A 19,856-nucleotide genomic window follows, 5' to 3' on the forward strand; every position below is an offset into this window, starting at 1 on the left:
ATGAGTAAATTAACAGACCTGAGGTAAGGGGATAGAAGGCGGCAGTGAAGTTCATTAAAGAGTTCTTTTATCAAGCCATCAAAGGTTTGATGAGCTGAATGGTCTTTGCCTGTGTTATCATTCTGAATTGCAGAGTAATGTATTCTTTGTCTCGTTCCCTCAGCTTGTTCTTAGAAGCTACTGATAATGTAGGAGTTTCCGCTGAACAGTCAACGATTTCCTTTGCAGAAGTTGTGACTTTCCAGCATTTCCTGTGGGGCTTTCCTTTACACTTTCCTCAATGCTTAAACAGTCTGCACATCTGATGCCCACCCACAGCAGCACAGGACAAGGTAAGGGAACGAAGATACAGCAGTTGGCATTGTGGACTTCAGCCAATCACCGGAAACAGTCGCAAGCCTCGGGTGCTTGAGACAAACAGGAAATAATTCCCTACATTCTCAGCTCAAGCATTCCGATCATTCTCTCACTCACGTTGAGCAACATTTCATTTCAGGATCAGGCTTCCCAGAGATGACAGGCTCCCAGAACCTAAGCGGATCAAATCAATTCTCATTCCTGTCACAGGGTCCAGATTTGGAAACCCAGTGCATCCACATCAAAAACATCAAACAGATCTCCAAGTTTTTTTGAGATAATCTATCTTTTGTTTACCAAAATACAAACTGGAAGCTAAACAAATCAAAGAGACAGCAATCTGTATTTGCAAGCTAGTTAAAAGTCACTGGAGAGCAATTATGGGATGAATAACTCAAGGAAACTATCCCAAACCCTCCCCAATTTCATTGCAGTTTTCCTTCTTGCAAAGTGGGCTGAGGGACAACAGAAAAACAGATTATGTGATAATAATTTTCCAAAAACAACCTTCAGTCAGAACTTACCAGTTTTTATACCCACTGCAACTAACAGACCCCAGGATATTCTCCCTGTAAAAAAATTCATGGAAAAAAATCCTCAGAATTTATAAACAATAAATATTCTCTGTCCACTATCTGCAGAAATTTCACATAACAGAAACATACTGAGTCAGAAATACCTAGAATTTACCACAGTGAGGGTGCTCTGTGGACCAACATGTCTATTCACCAGGTGTTTTCTCCAGATTCAATTAAACCAAGGCTAATCCTTGAGCTCAACACCACTTTCCACCATTAACCCCATATCACCAACTCCCTTCATATCTACAACCAGTAGGCGTTGGCTCTCCTGAACCCTTGTGGTGAAGAAAGTTCTTTTCTGTGTTTTGAATGGGCCACTACCATGACCTGTGCTTCTGAATACCCCAGCCAGGGAAAAGACCAGCATCCACCTGCTAACACAATAAGAATTTTGTACATCTTAATGAGATCATCTCTCTTTCTTCTAAACCGAATTGGCGATGGCCCAGATTGGATTATCTCTCCCCATGAAACAAGCTGCTCCATTGCAGCATTTACCCTACTGAAACTTTGCTACACTTCCTCTTTTGCTTGGGTAGACAGAACAGATGTTTTTGCTCATACCTTGAAAAAGGGCTCAGGCCTTAAACATTTGTTATATATCTTTACCTCCTGTGTTGCGTGACCTGCTGAGTTCATCCAGCATTTTTGTGTTTTAACTCGTGGATATGGTGGTAAAGCGGCTGTATGTGACTTTGGTTAGGCTACGTTTGGAATATTATGTGCATTTCTAGTCCCACATACGACACGTGGATGTGGAAACTTTCAAGAGGGTGCAGAAGAGGTTCACCAGAATATTGCATGAATTGTTGTGCATTGGACATAGGAAGTGGTTGGACAAAATTCAACTGTTTTCACTGGATTGTTGTAGCATTCGCTTGTAAAATCACCACACAAAAATGTTGGAGGAATTCAGCCAGTCTTTTAGCATTCATAGGTGACAAGGATATATTGCTGATGTTTTGGGCCTGAGCCCTTCTTCAAGGAATAAGCAGAATGAGCCAAAAGCAGGAAATTGCAGAATTCAGACAGTGCTCGTTGGGGGAGGAGTCCAGACCAACAAAAGGTGTTAATTGGTTATCAGGGGAGAGGAGAGAATTGATTATGTCTGTCTGAAAGGAGACAGGGAAAAGCAAGAGAGACAGAGCTGGGGGCAGGCGACTCGGGGAGAAGTGAAGGGTGAAGGTTTTAACGAAAGCCAGAGAAGTTAATATTAATGCCCTCTAGTTGGAAAGTCCCCAATTGAAAGATGAGGTGTTCCTCCAATTTTGAAAATATCAAATGTTAGAACGCTAGGTTGAAGGTAAGAGCAGGAATACTTAAAGGAGATGTGAGGCTTTTTTTAAAAAAACCACCAAGAGTGGTAGGTGCTTAAAGAGAGCTGCCTGGGGAGCTAAATAAGTTCTTGAACTTCTGAAGCAAATCAAGGGTTACAAGAAAAAGGCAGGAGAATGTGGTTGAAAAGCATAGTAAATCAGTGCAGCAGGTTCGCTGGGCCTGTTTCTGTTCCGATATCTTCTGGCCTTATGGAACCACTGCATAACTATTCAGTGCCTTGAGGTTCCAGAGACAGAATGAAGAATGACCACTTTATCCAGCAAGTTGCTATAACGTGGAACTCACTGCCTCCAAGAGCAATGAAAGCAGATTCAATTGGGAATCTTTAAGAGGGAGTTGACAAAATACTGGAAGGGAAAAATTTGCACAATATGTGGGAAGTGGAGGGAAGTCGAAGATAATAAAACAATCCCAATGCTGGCAAGTTGTAATGAGACAAATATCTCATTCTGTCACTGGTAATTCTTCATCTCTGTGTACTTCAAAAAACCATGGAATATAAAAAAAAGTACTGTCAACTGATTACTCATTCCCTTGAAAAGATCCTCAATCTGACCAATCCACAAAACTCTCTTTGTGAATTACTGTCGTGCCTCTCCCATATCCTGCTTATAACCCTTGAAAATGTGTTTGGTGCAAGATTGATTGAAATTTCTGAATTCTCTCCCTGCAGTAAGACAGTGCTTTGTTTCCATGTGTTCAGGTGTAACCATTAAGCGATGTGGGATCGGTATCTCACAGAACCACTTCCTGGTGTGTCTCTCGGTCCTCCCTACCATCAGTCTGCCAAGCATACAGTTAAATAATATCTAATAAGATAAGTGAGATCATCTAATCCTGGCAAGCTCGTTGTTTACTGAGTTTCATTAAGGGACAAAAATGGAAATGTAGTTAGGAATGATCCAATAGCAGACAGCAAGATTCAGAGAAAATTTCTCAGAAGAGTTCCTGGAATGTGGAATGTTACCATAAGTGGTCACTGATGAGGCGAGATGCTGTTATCTGGAATGTTCTCCTGGCAGAGGAAGCGGTTTCAGTCAAACTTTCACGGATTGCCTGCAGCATTGACTGAGGCTTTTTAACTTGCTGGATGTATCTGGCTCCTTCAAATATTTACCAAACTAAATTGGCACTCCAGTATTTTTCACATAACCCCCGTTATCAGTCTTCATAGATATTATAAAAGTTCTTCTGAAATATGATTCAACATCAATTCTCAAAGACTTCTGAACAACCACCGTGTCTATGAAGAAATCTATTTTTCTTTCTGCACAAACGACCTTGTGCATGACTGTCTACTTGCTGCTTCATTGACAAAAAAAAACTTCTGAGGGTTATAAAATCCCACATTTTTGAGATTGCACTGGATTCCTATTAATTTCTCTGCTTCAAGGGACATAATCCATCTCGATAACTGAAATTCTTTATCTCTGATATTATCCTGATAAACCTCCACATTTCTTCAAAATCATACAAATCAATTATATAGGCCCCTGGTCAGATCGCATCTGGGGTAGTATCAGTCTCCTATTCAAGAATGCATAGTAATGCATTGGAGAGAGTTCAGAGGTTTACAACCCCTGCCCCACCCTTTCAGATATTCTCTTTATACTACCAGTCTCTTCTCCGCACTTTCTGCAACTTAAATTGAACTGTTCTCTCTTTCCCAGTCTGCTGAAGGATCTTCAACCTAAAGCATGTTGTCTCATTCCATTTATGCTGGCGAACCTGCATTTCCTATTTTTATTGCCTATTTAGGGTGGTACGGTAGCGGTTAGCACACCTTACAGCAATAGTGAACAAGACCAGACCTGAGTTCAAGTCCCGTGCTGTCTGTAAAGAGTTTGTATACTCTCCCCCTGTCGGCATGGGTTTTTTCCTCCCACCCTTCAAAAAATACTGGGGGGCGTAGGTTAATGGGGTGTGAATTAGATAGCACAGACACGATGGCTTAAATGGCCAGTTACTGTGCTGTATGTCTACATTTAAAATTTCTACCATCTACAGATTTTTGAAGTTTTTTAATTTAACATCTAGAATGGATCAAGACGCAACCTGCTGGAGGAACTCAGCGGATCAGGCAGAATCTGTGAAGGCAAAGGAAGGGTCAACACCAACTCATGACCATTTTCAGGACTGGACTGGTTATCTATTGAGGAACAGTTAAACAGACTGAGCTTAAATACAAGTTTCTGAGGGGTCTCAATGGTGTGAATATGGAGAGTATATTTCCTCATGAGGGAACCTTGATTTTAGGGTCACTGTTTGGCTCATTTAAGACATTTCTCAAAGGGTGATGGAAGAAGACTCAATATGTTGAAAGTTGAGGTAGGAAGATGCTTGGTGAAGGCTGAAAGGCTCCCACAGGTTGATGGAAATGCAATAACATTGTAAAATTTACAATAGCATCTCCCACGGTCGTATGAAAAGGGTAGAAGTTCAGAAACAAGTGGCCTTCTGTTTCTACCTTCTATATATGTGATACCCAGATAAAACTGGTTGTCGATCCTAAAGCTTTTGCCTTACATTCTTGTTTCTGCATTCATTGTCACTGCTTATGTAGATAGGTATTCCAATCATTATCTTCACAACCTTCTGAACTTGCCCTGCATTCTTCAAAGATTTTCCAATAAATCACTCCCAGTCCCTCTGCTCGTATATATCCCCAAAACCAGACCTCCAACCTGTTTCACCCAAATACTTCATGGGATCTGCCATGGGTCTGATCTAATTCCCGTTGTATGCTCCTACTACCATCAAACTTACCAAAGATAAAGAGTTTATTATTATATATTAAGCAATGTACATATGTACCAACATTCTTATTTGGTGCCATGTAACAGGTGCTTTTTAAAAATCTATAAAAATGAAAAGAAACAACTACAAGACTATTTGCTACACTGACAGGTTTTGTATCAACCACAAATTTTAAATTGTACTCCCTCAACCAATAAATGGCAGTAAATGTTGTCACTCTATCTTGTAAATCAATAAACAATAATTCAGTGGCCTTTGTACACAAGAAAAGTGATAGCTCTCATGTCAAACCTGAGGAGATCCACGGTAAAGAACAATCCAACCACACAATCCATTCCCTTATCTTTCAGCCAATTAGATGGAAGATATTCCACTTTCCAAATACATTTCCACAAGGTGTCCAATTAAATGCCTTCTGAGAATTCCAAACATACCACACAATACTCATCAACCCATCCTAGTTCTTCCTGAACATGCAAGTGTTTATACACAGAGGAAAACGCTTGTAAAGCTGTAGGCCAAATTTGTCACTCTCCACTGTACAACCCATTAGAAAATTCCACAAGGTGCCAAATTTTAACAACTACAGAAAATCCATCTACAATGGCTCTATAGAGTCACACTCATCCCTGAGCAGAGGTTGTGGTGAGGTCCCCAAACTGTAGAGCGCAGGAGACATCCTCCCATCCATTTCAAGTACAATCCAGTTCCATTTTGAAAGTGCAATACACAAGTGCTGGAGAAACTCAGCAGGTCATGCAGCATCCATAGGAATTAAAAGGCAGTCAATGTTTCGGGCCTGAACCCTTCATCAAGAATATCTTCCCAACGTTCCCCAGCATTTTTGCGATTTGCCCGAGACCCCAGCATCTGCAGGATTTCTTGTTTAATTCCATTTTAAAAGTACTCTTGAACTTTTATTTAACTTACAGGATATGAACATTGTCCAAAATGTCAACCCTAACTACTCCCAAACTATATCTGGGAGGCAATCATAATTTACAGCAGAGGGCTGACAAAGAATGGGGATGGCTTGGCTGCTGCCCTGTGGTACCGGGCTAGCATCAGCACCACTCAATGTTTCTACCATCTATCAAGAGGCTCAAGCGAGGTAGAAATACAGTAAAGTCAGGAAGTGGCAGCCATAATGGCAACCACTGCAGAGATAGGCAGGCCTCAGAGGTCAGAGGGAGAGAAGTGATCAACAGAGACGGGCTCCACATTGGGCTCGGCAGCCCAAGCACTCCCATCCCACCACAGGCACCAATGGGAATCGAAATCAGGCTGGGGAGTGATGGAGAGCAGGACTCACACCAGGCCGCATGCTCGGCCACATGATGGTAATCAAGACCAGGATGGAGAGAAGGCCACACACCAGCCACAGGCACTGATGACATTGGCCGATGATGGAGAATCGGATCCAGGCCACAAAGGGGAGCAAGTTCAAGTTTGTTTATCATCTGTCTGCAGATGTACAACCCAGCAAAACAGCGTTTACCCAATCCACGGTGCACAAACACAATACAGAGTACTTCAATATCTCATCTATACACGAAGATATTATTTAAAATTGATATAAATATCTTGGGATGCTTTGTTCAGTTACTGGATACTGTTCCACGACACGGTTAGAGTAGTGGTTAGCACACACCAGTGACACAGGTTTGAAACTGGCATAGTCTGGAAGGAGTTTGTATGTTCTCCCTGTGATAAGAGTTCAACATCGAGGAGTGGAAGACTAAATCAGAGGAGACGCTATGACCAACAACCATTCATGATTTCTAAAGGGATTATCTTTCTTTTTCTTTCTTCTTCTCCTTTTTTTGCAGATGTTGTCAAGGTTTGGCAACTCCGTGAGCCTCTGAACAGCATGCAATGTGGTTTCTCATTGAATCTTGGTACATGTGACAATAACAAACTAAGTCAATCTAAGGGTCATTCTGTGTAAGGACAACAATGTTCTTCCCTGAAGGACATTGGTGGGATCAGGTTTCTTGCTGAATTCCAGATTTTGGATTCTCCAGCCACGTGTAAGGACCAGCACTCATGGCACTGGATCAATGGTCTGGACTGCTCACCTCTAATCTGGTGAATTAGCAGTGCACCAAATTAGTGCCCAAATCCTGAGCAAATGCCTTTAAAATGTTGTAATTGTATTGGCCTCTATCACCTCCTCTCACCACTCTCTCCATGAAAACCCCTCAGATTGCCTATAAAATGTTCCCCTCTTTATACCCATGCTCCTCTAGTTATAAGCTACCCTGCCTTGGGAGAGAAACTCTAACTAACCTATCTATTCCACTCTTAATATCATAAACAAGGACAGCTCACAGTCTCCAGTCCAGTATCAAATGCCCTTTTCACTGCCCTATCCGCCCATGTCACCCATTTCCCACCATTTCCTGTACTTGCCTTTATGGAGCTAAAATTCCATGTGTGCCTTAGCAGCCTTCAGTTGGCAGGAACCGCATGATCTGGGATGTATATAAGTAAGTGCTTGGAAGTGACAGGGCATGTTGAGAGAGTGGGGTTGGTTCCCAAGATTCAGAATTAAATACAATGAGAACAGAAACATGGAAGTTGTGTTCAATCCGTACAAAACACTGGATAGCCAACAAATGGAGCACTGGACTTTATTGTGGACAATGATGTGCTAGCATGGGTGGGTGCAGAAAGATTTGCTGATATGTTCCAGTGATGAGGGATTTCACCTCCAAGGTTAGGTTGTCAAAGTTAGGGATGTCCTTTCACCAATGCAGGTTGAGAGGAAATTTAATGCAAGTCTACAAGATCAAAATCATTTTAGACAGAGAAGATCAAGGCAAACTGTTCCCATTAAGTGGAATGTTCAAGGACCAGGTGAAAAAAGTTAAAGTGACTGGTGAAAGGGGCATATGGGATGTAAACTTTTACTTTACATCGACTATACTTACGATCTGAAATGCAATGTTTTTAAGCACAATGGAAGCGGAATTAATGAAGGATTCCAAAAAGGAAATGAATAAGCACCTCAGAGATCGACAGTGCTATGGGGGAAAAAAAATGGGCTGTGAAACCCAGGGGCTGCTCTATACAGTTGGTATAGGTACCATGGTCTAAATGACCTTCCGTTCCTTAACAGTTCGATAATTCTTTAAACAATTTAGCTTTAAATATATACTTACATTTTCCGTTTTGCTAAGCTGTTTCCAAATATAAATTCTGTCTCAACTTATCATCTCTGGAAATGTTTGCACCATCAAACTCAACACTCTGCTTTTGAACAATATGTATTATTTGCAAACCTCCAGCCCACTGGTATCCACCACAATTGATTTCGATGAAGGCTCTGTAATCCCCATTCTCCCATAATTATCCATCCAGATCTGCAGTCATTTCCCCTCCCCTTCTCTTCTCCAAGTTGGCAGCATGGGCATGATGGGTCAAATGGCCTGTTTCCATGCCGCATGATCCCACGACTCTGACTTTATCTCGATTTTGAGGAATGGTTGCCAACCTGAAACGTTAACTCTGTTCTCTCTCCCTCCACAAATGCTGGCTTGGATATTTCCAACATTTTCTGTTATAATTTTAGATTTCCAGCATCTACAGTATTTTATTTTGCATTGAATCCAGATCAGAGGACTCTTCCACGTTGAAAGCTGACAACTTTTCCTCTTTATCTCCTTCCCAACCAAATAATTGCCTCCTCTTTGGTCAGCATAATAGCAAAATATTCTACAAATGAATACAGATGCAGAAATCTGTGATATTAGCTTCATACTTTATCTCTGCACCAACATATTTCCCCATAATTGGTCCAACTCGACAAATCTTTTACTACTTCCCTTTTTTCGAAGATGGCCTCAGAGAGGAGGCACATAGCCGTGCTACAGATTGGGCAAAGCAGACACTGGAGGACTTGGCACTGGGAATTAGGACCAGCCACAGCACAATTTTGTCCACTTTTGCTGAATTTGACTAGAACCACCTGTCCAGAAGTGACAGTGGGACTGCCTGGAAATGAAGTCACCAATCACCATTGCTCTAAATTACGTTGTCCTTTTGCTTCAATTTGTGCACACAACGGCACCATAAATAATCATAATCCTGTAAAACAATGAATGGATCCTGGTTTTGACCAAAGGGCAGCGTCACTGCAGCTCCAGTGCATGTCTGGTGGAAAGATCCATTCAGTAGATCAGTAAAGGCCACACACTTCAGGAACACAGAGTCAGCAAGTTGCGCCACCTCACCTCGCCATTTCCAGCCATATCAAAGCTTTGTCACTGTCTGTCAGGACTAGGTGTCTCACTTGCTTTCCCTCATGTAGACTGATCAGAAGTCTGGATGCTGCTAAATAATACCTCGACAGGCACACACACTGCACAGTCAGGTGAACATAATGCAGACATGCAAAAACAACCCTCACAAATGTGCAAAAGACATAGCGCAATCAGACCTAAACAACTCAGACAGACCTTTTTGACAACAATGCAAGGTTACACAGAGCACTTTGTGTGTTTACATACTGCAGCAATGTCATTGACCTGAAGGGGTTAACCATTATACTGTTAAGGAACACAGAATACTGTCATATTCTCAGGAGCACCACCCAGTTCAGTGAGCAGACCAGCCATTTATGGCCCTGTGCTTGTTCTCTCGCTCTCTCAGTTCCTGTACAAACCTGCCTTCCCTGCCCTCTTCAAGAATTATACTTTTCAGGTTTCCTCCTTCTTCATAACCCAAATCCAAAGAATTGATCCACTTACAGTGAGACAGGCCGAAAGCAGCGAGCCGCAGCCTGTCCTCCAATCCTCAGACCCCCCAGGCTGCACACTCCACAGCTACTGGCAGGAAACCTACTGGAAGCACCACCAAATCCTCCCTCCTACATCCCTCCCCTTCCCTCCAATCCCAGCAACAGCTCAACAATTCCAAATATGGGAAATTACAACAAACACAGCACAAAATTACAGCCAGAAAATTTCTTCAAAACCAGAAAAAAAGTAATTGTGCCACAGTGCAGACTCTGCCCCTCCTTACAGATTCTGCAAACTATCGGCAACCTTTGAAATGAAAGTAGAGGCAGCAAAAGGAATGATTCGAACTGTTCGTTGGTCACGTGCACCAAGATACAATGAAAGACTGTTTTGTATCCTATCCAGCAGGTAGTAGTGCAAGAATTAAAACAAAGATACAGAGAATAGGGTCACAGAAGACAAAGTGTATGCTATAAAGTGTTAAAGAGAAAAGTTCAGTTAAACTTTGCAAGGTATTATCTTTTACTCAATGAAAAGTCTATTCACGACTCTGTAAACAGTGGCAAAGAAACCATCCTTGAAACAGGAGTGCGTTTTCAAACTTATGTGCTGTATGCCACATGGAAGGGGGGGAGAAGTGGGATGTGTCCTTTAATATTATCAGCTGGTTTCCCGAGACAGAGGGAGGTGAGTATAGTGTTGTTGGAGGGGAAGAGAGGGGGGTTTCTGGGATGACACCTCTCTGTAATTTCTTGTCATCTTGGGCTGACCAGTTCCCATGCCAAGCTGTGATGCATCTGGTCAGGATTTATGGAAGACAGTACAGCACAGGAACAGACCCTTCAGCCCATCAAGTCTGTACCGAACATGATGCCCAAACTGAACTACAATTCTGCTTCTTGCCCATAATACATATCTCTTCATCCCCATGGTGCATCTGTAAACACTGGCACTGGATTCTGGAGAAATGTCAAATTTCTCTAAGTTTCTGAGCAAGTACATGTATCGGTGCACTTTCTTGGCCTTGATGTTCAGGACAGGTTTGCTGGCAATATTTACACCTAAAAATGTGAAGCTCTCAACCATCCCCACTTCAGCACTGTTGAAACAGCCAGGGACATGCTCCATTCTACTTCCCGGTCAACACAGCCCCTTCATTATTGCTCCAGAGGGGGAGCTCGTTGTTATGACACCACGCCACCATGGAATAGCATCTCTCCATGTGTATCAACCATAACACACTGACTTAGCTCACATCAATGCACATGACAACAAATTCAAATGCAACGTGCCCACAGCATCCTGTACACTATCAGATAGCATGTTGGTACTTTTCCAGAACATTCCATGTAATTGTACAAAGCAACATACATCCCATTCCCAGACTCTACATTATTATTTTACATAGTAATCGCTTCGCATCAAGTACTGTTCTTTCATCTCATCGCTAAGAGCCACACACATTCATATCATCAGATAGTAAAACAGATCCTCTAATGTTCTGCACTCGAATATGTCCTACATTATTCGACACAGTAACATGGGTTGCACAGATAGTGTAGCACGGATAGTGTAGCACGGATAGTGTGGCACGGATAGTGTGGCACGGATAGTGTGGCACGGATAGTGCTGCACGGATAGTGCAGGACGGATAGTGCGGCACGGATAGTGTAGCACGGATAGTGCGGCACGGATAGTGTGGCACGGATAGTGCGGGACGGATAGTGTAGCACGGATAGTGTAGCACGGAGAGTGTAGCACGGAGAGTGTAGCACGGAGAGTGTAGCACGGAGAGTGTACCACGGAGAATGTAGCACGGATAGTGTGGCACGGATAGTGTGGCACGGATAGTGTGGCACGGATAGTGTGGCACGGATAGTGTGGCACGGAGAGTGTGGCACGGAGAGTGTGGCACGGAGAGTGTGGCACGGAGAGTGTGGCACGGAGAGTGTGGCACGGAGAGTGTGGCACGGAGAGTGTGGCACGGAGAGTGTGGCACGGAGAGTGTGGCACGGAGAGTGTGGCACGGAGAGTGTGGCACGGAGAGTGTGGCACGGAGAGTGTGGCACGGAGAGTGTGGCACGGAGAGTGTGGCACGGAGAGTGTGGCACGGAGAGTGTGGCACGGAGAGTGTGGCACGGAGAGTGTGGCACGGAGAGTGTGGCACGGAGAGTGTGGCACGGAGAGTGTGGCACGGAGAGTGTGGCACGGAGAGTGTGGCACGGAGAGTGTGGCACGGAGAGTGTGGCACGGAGAGTGTGGCACGGAGAGTGTGGCACGGAGAGTGTGGCACGGAGAGTGTGGCACGGAGAGTGTGGCACGGAGAGTGTGGCACGGATAGTGTAGGACGGATAGTGTAGGACGGATAGTGTAGGACGGATAGTGTGGCACGGATAGTGTGGCACGGATAGTGTGGCACGGATAGTGTGGCACGGATAGTGTGGCACGGATAGTGGGGCACGGATAGTGGGGCACGGACAGTGTTGCACGGATAGTGGGGCACGGATAGTGTGGCACGGATAGTGGGGCACGGATTGTGTGGCACGGATTGTGTGGCACGGATAGTGTGGCACGGATAGTGTGGCACGGATAGTGGGGCACGGACAGTGTGGGCACGGACAGTGTGGCACGGACAGTGTGGCACGGACAGTGTGGCACGGACAGTGTGGCACGGACAGTGTGGCACGGACAGTGTGGCACGGACAGTGTGGCACGGACAGTGTGGCACGGACAGTGTGGCATGGACAGTGTGGCACGGATAGTGTGGCACGGATAGTGTTGCACGGATAGCGTGGCACGGATAGTGTTGCACGGATAGTGAGGCACGGATAGTAAGGCACGGATAGTGAGGCATGGATAGTGTTGCACGGACAGTGTAGCGCTTTAGCACGATGCCAATACAGTGCCAATGATCCGGGTTCGATTCCGGTGCTATCTGTAAGGAATTTGTACATTCTCCCCATGGGTGTGGGTTTTCCCGGGTGCTCTGGTTTCCTCCCACCCTCCAAAACGTACAGGGTTTAAGATTAATTTGGTTGTAAATGGCCTGAATTGGAAATAAAACTTGAAAGATTTGTAACACACATAACAAGTGCAATATGATGCAAGTCCATAACATCGCAATGTACTGCCCATTCTATAAAACAATGAAAGGCACGCTGTACATTATGACACGAAGGTTACATAGACATTTTACCATGGCACCCTATGCCCCATAGCATTACCCCCACTACGCAAGAAAGTAGGAGCTGCAGTAAGCCATGGCCCCTCAAGCCTGCTCTGCCATTCAATAGGATCATGGCCAATCTGCTTCCCCCACCCCCACCATTTTACAAACACACAATATATCTGTCCAGGTAATCTCACAAAGAAACCTACAGTAAGTACCACTAAGCATGTGATTATAATGGTGAGGGATGGGCAGGACTGGCAGCTCGATATTTCAACCTATAGATTCCTCAGGAAATGTAGAGGCACAGAGAGAAGTGGTGTTCAATGTTCACCAAGTTTGTACAATGGAGAGATGCACCAAAATTCTTACTTGCTGCAGGATATGATGAAGGTGATTGATGAGAGTAGGGCAATAGATAGAGTCTACATGGACGTTAGTAAGGAATTTGACAACGTCTTCCATGGTGGGCTAATCAAGAAAGTAAATATAGAATACCACATCACCTAGTTCGTGCTGAACAATTTATTTCACCTCGTCCCATCGTGCTTTACCCCTCCCATCCAACTATCTACTCAATTTCAAAATCAAAGCCACAGCCATCACATCTGCTGGCAGCTTGTTGCCCACCCTCATCACCCTCTCGAGTGGAGGTTCCTCCCATGTCCTCTCGTTCACAACTCACTGAACCTCAGTAAAAAGAGCATTAATCCTATCTATACCCCTGCTTTTGTATACATCAAATCTACTCTTCTACTCCAATGCTCCAGCAAATTAAGTCTAACCTATTCAACCTTTCCCTTCAACTCAGCTCTTCAAGACCCAGCAACATTCTCTGCACTCTTCTAGTCTTATTGACATCTTTTCTGTAGGTAGGTAGCCAAACTGCATGCAATACTCCAAATTTGGCTTCACCAGTGTATTTATATAATTTCTACATTACATCCCAATTCCTGTATAGGTTGTACCACTTTAATCCAGAGATGTTGGGACCTAGCCATTGTCATAAAACAGAAATTGACTCCTAAGGGAAACCTCTATGTATCAAAAGATAGAACAAAGCTTAAAACAGGAAAAAATATTGTGGGGCAGCATGGTTGGTGTAGCAGTTAGCGCAATGCCTTTACACCGCCACCGATTGGGACCAGGGTTCGAGTCCCACACTATCTGTAAGGAGTTTGTACTAACAGTGGAGATTCAAACTTGAGAGTTGTGGGACCACATAACACCAGATAAGACAGGTACAACCTGTACTCAAAACTGATTTACGAAGGCCAATGTTCCAAAATCTCTCTTTGACTCTATCCACTTATGACACAACTTTCAGGAAATAAGATACTGCATTTCAAGTTCCCTCTGTTCTTCCTCTCTCCACAGTTCCCGACTGTTTACCATGAAAGCCCACCCTGGTTTGTCCTTCCAAAATGCAGCACCTCAAATTTGTCTGCATTAAATTCCATGTGCCATTTTTCATCCCATTTTCCAGCTGTTCAAAATCCCTCAATAAGCTTTGAACGCCTTCCTCCCTGTCCACAATGCCTCCAAACTTAATGTCATCTGCAAACTTGCTGATCCAATTTACCACAAATCATCAAGCAGGACCTCAGGTGTGGCAATCTCAGGACTGCTGCCTGTGCCACACGCCAGAGAGGGTAATAACAGGAAGATGTGAAGGATGAATCTACGGCTGAAGAGTTGCAGGGGACAGGGGTTCAGATTTCTGGATCATTAGAATCTCTTTTGATGAAGGTCTGACCTGTAAAAAAGTCCGGGCTGCGCCTGAACTGGAGGGGGACCAATATCTTGGCAAGCAGGTTGTATGTGGTCTAAGTTGGAGAGGAAGGATAAGCAGGGGTTAAAACATAAAAGGAGCCACTTAGAGAGTTTGAAATGTATCTAATTCAACACTAGGTGTATTAGGAATAAAGGGGGTGAACTTGGAGCTTGGATCAGTACGTGGAACTACGATGTTGTGGCCATTACTGAAACGTATCTGGAGGAAGGGCAGGATCGGCTGATGCAGGTACCAGGGTTTAGGTGTTTTAAAAGGAATAGATGCAAGGTAGAAAAGGGTGGGGGGGGGGGGCGGGGGGAGTATCATTACTGGTCAGAGATGGTATCACGACTTTAGAAAGGAGGAGGCTGCAGAGGGAGGGTCCACTGAGTCGGTGTTGGTGGAAATCAGAAACAGGAAGGGAGCTATCACTGTGCTGGGAGTCGTCTATAGGCCCCCAAATAGCCTTCGGGATCCCGAGGAGCAGATAACCAGGCAGATTTTGGAATGGTGCAAGAAATGTAGAGTTGTAGTCATGGGTGATTTCAACTTCCCTAATATTGACTGGCACCTCCTGACTGCAAGAGGGGTAAATGGGGCTAAATTTGTCAAGTATGTCCAAGAAGGATTTCTGACACAGTGTGTGGACCAGCCGACAAGAGGAGAGGCCATAGTGGATCTGGTTCTGGGGAATGAACCTGATCAGGTGGTGGATATCTCAGTGGGGGAGCATTTTGGTGAGTGGCCACAACTCCCTTAGCTTCAACATAGCTGTGAAAAAAGATATAAACAGTCAAAGTGGGGAAGTGATTAACTAGGGAAGGGATAATTATGAAGGGGCAAGGCAGGAACTAGTGAGAATAAATTGGAAACAGATGTTTAAGGGTAAAAGCACAGAAGTAATGTGGAGGAAGTTTATGGACCACTTGTACAAGATTCAAGATAGTTTGTCCCACTGGAACAAGAAAAAGATGGTAGGAAAAGGGAACTGTGGCTGACGAAACAGATCAGTCAATTAGTCAAGAAGAAGAAGGAAACATAAATATAAGAGCAGGAAATAGGAAAGGCTCATGAGAAGTATATGGTAGCCAGGAAGGACTTAGGAGAGCTCGATGGGGCATGAGAAGGCATTGGCATATAGGATTAAGGAGAACCCCAAGGTGTTGTATGTGTAAATGAAGAAAAGAAGGATAATGAGAATGAAGGTGAGGCCACAAAAGGATAAACGAGGCAACATGTGTCTGGAGGCTGAGGAGGTGCTGAATGAATACGTTGCTTCAGTATTCACAAGAGAAAAGGACCTTGATCAGGGTGAGGTCAGAATTGACAGGCCTGTGTGCTGGACCATGTGGAGATTAAGGAAGCAGAAGTGTTGGATCTTCTTAAAAACATCGATTGATGTCCCCAGGGCCGGATGTGATCTACCCAAGGCTCTTGTGGGAAGTGAGAGAAGAAGAGAGCTGGAGCAGAGGCAATGATCTTTGAACCTCTTTGGTCGCAGGGGAGGTGCTGGAGGATTGGAGAATGGAAAATGTAGTCCCCTTGTTTAAAAAAAGATAATAGGGAGAACTCTGGGAATTCTAGACGGGTGAGTCTTACATCAGTGGGATGTACACTAATGGAGAGGATTCTTAAGGATAGGATCTATGAGCATTTGGAGAAGTCCAGACTACTCAAAGATAGTCAACATGGCTTTGTGAGTCTGAGTTTTTTTGAGGAGGTAACAAAAGAAATAATGAGGGTAAGGCGGTAGATGTGGTCTACATGGATTTTAATAAGGCATTTGACAAGGACCCCCACAAGAGACTCATCCATAAAATGATGAGTCATGGGATGAGTGGATAATTGGCTGCATTGATAAATAATTGGCTTGTAGGCAAAAGCAGAGAGTAGTAGTGGGAGGAAAGTATTCTGCCTGGAGGTCGGTGACTAGTGGAGGGGTCACAGGGATCTGTCCTGGGACCCCTGCTCTTTGTGACTTTTATAAATGACCTGGATGAAGAGGCGGACAGATGGGTCAGTAAGCTTGTGGATGAAGCTGAAGGTTGTCAAAGGTTACAAGAGGATATAGACAGGATCCAGAGTTGGGCAGAAAAGAGGCAGATGGAGTTCAATACAGATAAGTGTGAAGTGATGCATTTTGGAAGGACAAACCAGAAGGCTGAGTACAGGGTCAATGGTTGGTTCCTTAAAAGTGTGATGAACAGAGGGACCTTGGGGTGCAAATCCAAACATCTCTCAAGGTCTTCGCACAGGTTGATAGGAGAGTTAAGAAGGCCTATGGGATGCTGGGCTTCATTAATAGGGGGATTGAGTTCAGGAATCGAGAGGTCATGTCGCAACGCTACAAATCTTTGTTATCTTTCCACTCGCATACCACTTTAAGTAATCCCAATGCCACAGTGTTCTGTAAGAGATGGCTTGAGGTGGAATGTGAGTGGGAGGGAAGGTTGAGAACCACTGCTCTAGACCCGATTGTTACTGAAATATTTTTCCTGATAAAAAATGTCATTGGCCCATTTCCTTTGGAGAGGAGTTGTTCAAGTGAACCGGTACGGACTTGAAGGGCCGACATGGCCTGTTTCCATGCTGTAAACGGTTATATGGTTATGGTTAAGACCACACTTGGAGTATTGTGTTCAGTTCTGGTCACCTCATTACAGGAAGGATGTGGCTAAAGGCATTTTAAATATTTCTGCCAGAGCCCTTGCAATTTCTATCCTAGCCTCCCTCAAGGTCCAAGGGAATATCTTGTCAGGTCCTGGGGATTTATCCATCCTTATTTGCTTTAAGAAAGCACTTCCTCCTCTTTAATCTGTATCGGTTCCTTGACCTCTCTGCCTGTTTTCCTACTTCCCATGACTCTGTGCCCTTTACTAATGAAAAACAACATTTAAGACTTCTCCAATCTCTTTTGGCTCCATACAAAGACAATAACTCTGATCTTCAAGGGGACCAATCCAATGCCTTCCTTTTCTATTGTAGTAGGCCAGTGATCTGACGAGAATTTGTGTACTATCAATGGCACCTCCACACATTGGATACCCCCGTTCCGTAATGCATCGATTGTCTCCTGAAGTTAAGTGCCACTTGGTAGTTGAACAAAACGTTTCAACGGGGCCCTCCCAACTCCTCCAGTTACATGGTGTACCAACATACAGACGGTGGCCACACCAATACCAAAAGTACAACTTATGGATTGATATTTACATGGTGTCACATTCCATCACAAATCAACAGTGAGTCTAAGCCCAGAGGCTGTTACCAGTTGGTTGTCTTACTCCTGATATCTGGCTCAATGAGTCCCAAAACAAAGTCAAAGATTTACTGAGACACTCATTATCATCAAGATTGTTTGACATTACACCAGAACACGGGCCCACTCTTTCTCTTTCTCTGTGACATTAGCGTGAATTGACTCATAATAAGGAAACGTCTCCTTCAGTGGCGTTTATAGTCCTCGTGCGTTACTTCATCAAACTACTCCCTGTCTTCACTCAAATTCTCCTGCAATGCATTTTGTGTTGCGGGAAATTATTCACCACACGTGTTCTGGCTCCATGTCCACATCATGAAGGCATGAAATTAAGATTCATGCGAATAAGGCTGTACATATCCACTGCTAATGCTAACATGACCTGTGGATCGTGATTCATTTTCCTCTTCTGTCTGGAGGCTTTTTGGACTCAGATGAATGATGTCACTGATTACATTGAAGCAATGACACTATACACTGGATGCAGGGTCTACATTTCAATCCCCTTCGGCCGTCATCCAGCCTTCAAAATCACCGCAACTCAGGTATTTTAGTGTAAACACCCATCCTGTTTGAACGGACACCTCGGAGGGTAAGTGTGAAAATCAGTGATGGGAAATTATTGCAATGGCTGTTTAAAAACCATAATTGTCTGCCAAAGAAACCTCATGTCTTCGTTTAGCCTTCCTCATTTCTTTCTTGAGGTTTTTCTTGCATTTTTGATACTCAACTACTTCATAGGAACAAGGTCAGGGAAAACCATTCACAGAACTCAAGAAAACAGGAACAGGAGTAGAGCACCAGACGCCTCGTCCTGCCTCATCATTGAACGTGACCATGACCTATCTCTGCTGCCTTTTTCTGTTCCAGTTCCTAATTTTCTCACTCTTTCAAATATTTATCTATCCCCACCTTAAACATAACATCATCCAGTCTCCACCACCCTCAGGGGTAGAGAATGCCAGAGATTCTCCACATTCTGAGAGAAGGCATTTCTATACGTGTCAGTTTTAAATGACAGACCCTTTATCTAGTAACCATTGCTCTGCCTCTGGTCTCCGAGTTTCTGTTCACTGGCATGATAGGAAAGTCACTGAATAGGTTTTAGCAAAGACATAGTTTGCTTTTCTCGGGATGCCAGCTTTTATATAGTGAATAAATCAACAATAACAAACCACAATGACAAGGCCTGTGGACACTGTTGCCTTTGCTCCTTCTTCCTCTAAGTAGATGCTATTGTTTCAGTCAGGTGGCTGAGCAACATGTGACTGAACCTCTGGACAGTCAGTGAGAAACATGGATGCACAAGGCCAGGCCCAAAGTCTGATTTCTCAGTTCAGAGAACAAATGTCGTTTCAGTGAGTGGGGAAAGGAGCCATATAGCAGGCCCTCAGACCCAGTGTGAATCCTGTGCCAGGAGGGAACATGTTCTGAGGCACCACAGTTACAAGAGGTGTTAGGAAGAGCTCTAGACCTCGATTTTAGTGCTTGAGCAAGAACACACATCACACAATCCATCAGGAGGCTGTTACATACTCAGCATATTTCAGATGGAGACCACCCTTTAACTCAAAGGGCAGCCACAGGGGATCCAAGTGGATGGCAGAGAGTTCTACTCAGGAGTAAGACCATGATTCAAAGGGTGGCTCACTTGCGGAGGGAAGATTAAGTTCAAGGGACCAGTCATTCTTGGGGATTCTATAGTTTTGAATGCATACAGGCTTTTCTCTCTCAGATTCAAGGATACATTAAGTGGATCCAGAAGATTCTGAAGGGGGAGTGTGAATAATTAGATTTGAATATATTGGACGAAGCAGGACATCAAAAGCCATTTACTCCCTGGGCCATTTGTCAATCAGTGAAAAAATTGGTGGATAGCACA

At 44.0% G+C, this 19,856-nt stretch overlaps 1 protein-coding gene across 10 annotated transcripts in view; it reads right to left on the reverse strand.

Moving 5' to 3' along the window:
• The window catches only part of lpp (LIM domain containing preferred translocation partner in lipoma), a 294,099-nt gene that overhangs the window by 197,051 nt on the left and 77,192 nt on the right, over window positions 1-19,856 (reverse strand). The window contains exons 1-2 of one of the 10 annotated variants that reach the window (XM_069897672.1): window positions 9,785-9,860; window positions 882-926 (exon numbers count right to left, since the gene is read on the reverse strand). The exons of 6 other annotated variants lie outside the window; for them this stretch is intronic. The gene's annotated coding sequence lies outside the window, so the exon portion shown is untranslated. Of the gene's footprint in view, window positions 1-881; window positions 927-9,268; window positions 9,291-9,784; window positions 9,870-19,856 lie in introns of those variants that run through there. 3 more of the 10 variants (XM_069897673.1, XM_069897675.1, XM_069897679.1) reach the window with 3 other exon arrangements.

This window comes from Narcine bancroftii, chromosome 9 (genome assembly GCF_036971445.1).
Source record: "Narcine bancroftii isolate sNarBan1 chromosome 9, sNarBan1.hap1, whole genome shotgun sequence".
NCBI lineage: Eukaryota > Metazoa > Chordata > Chondrichthyes > Torpediniformes > Narcinidae > Narcine > Narcine bancroftii.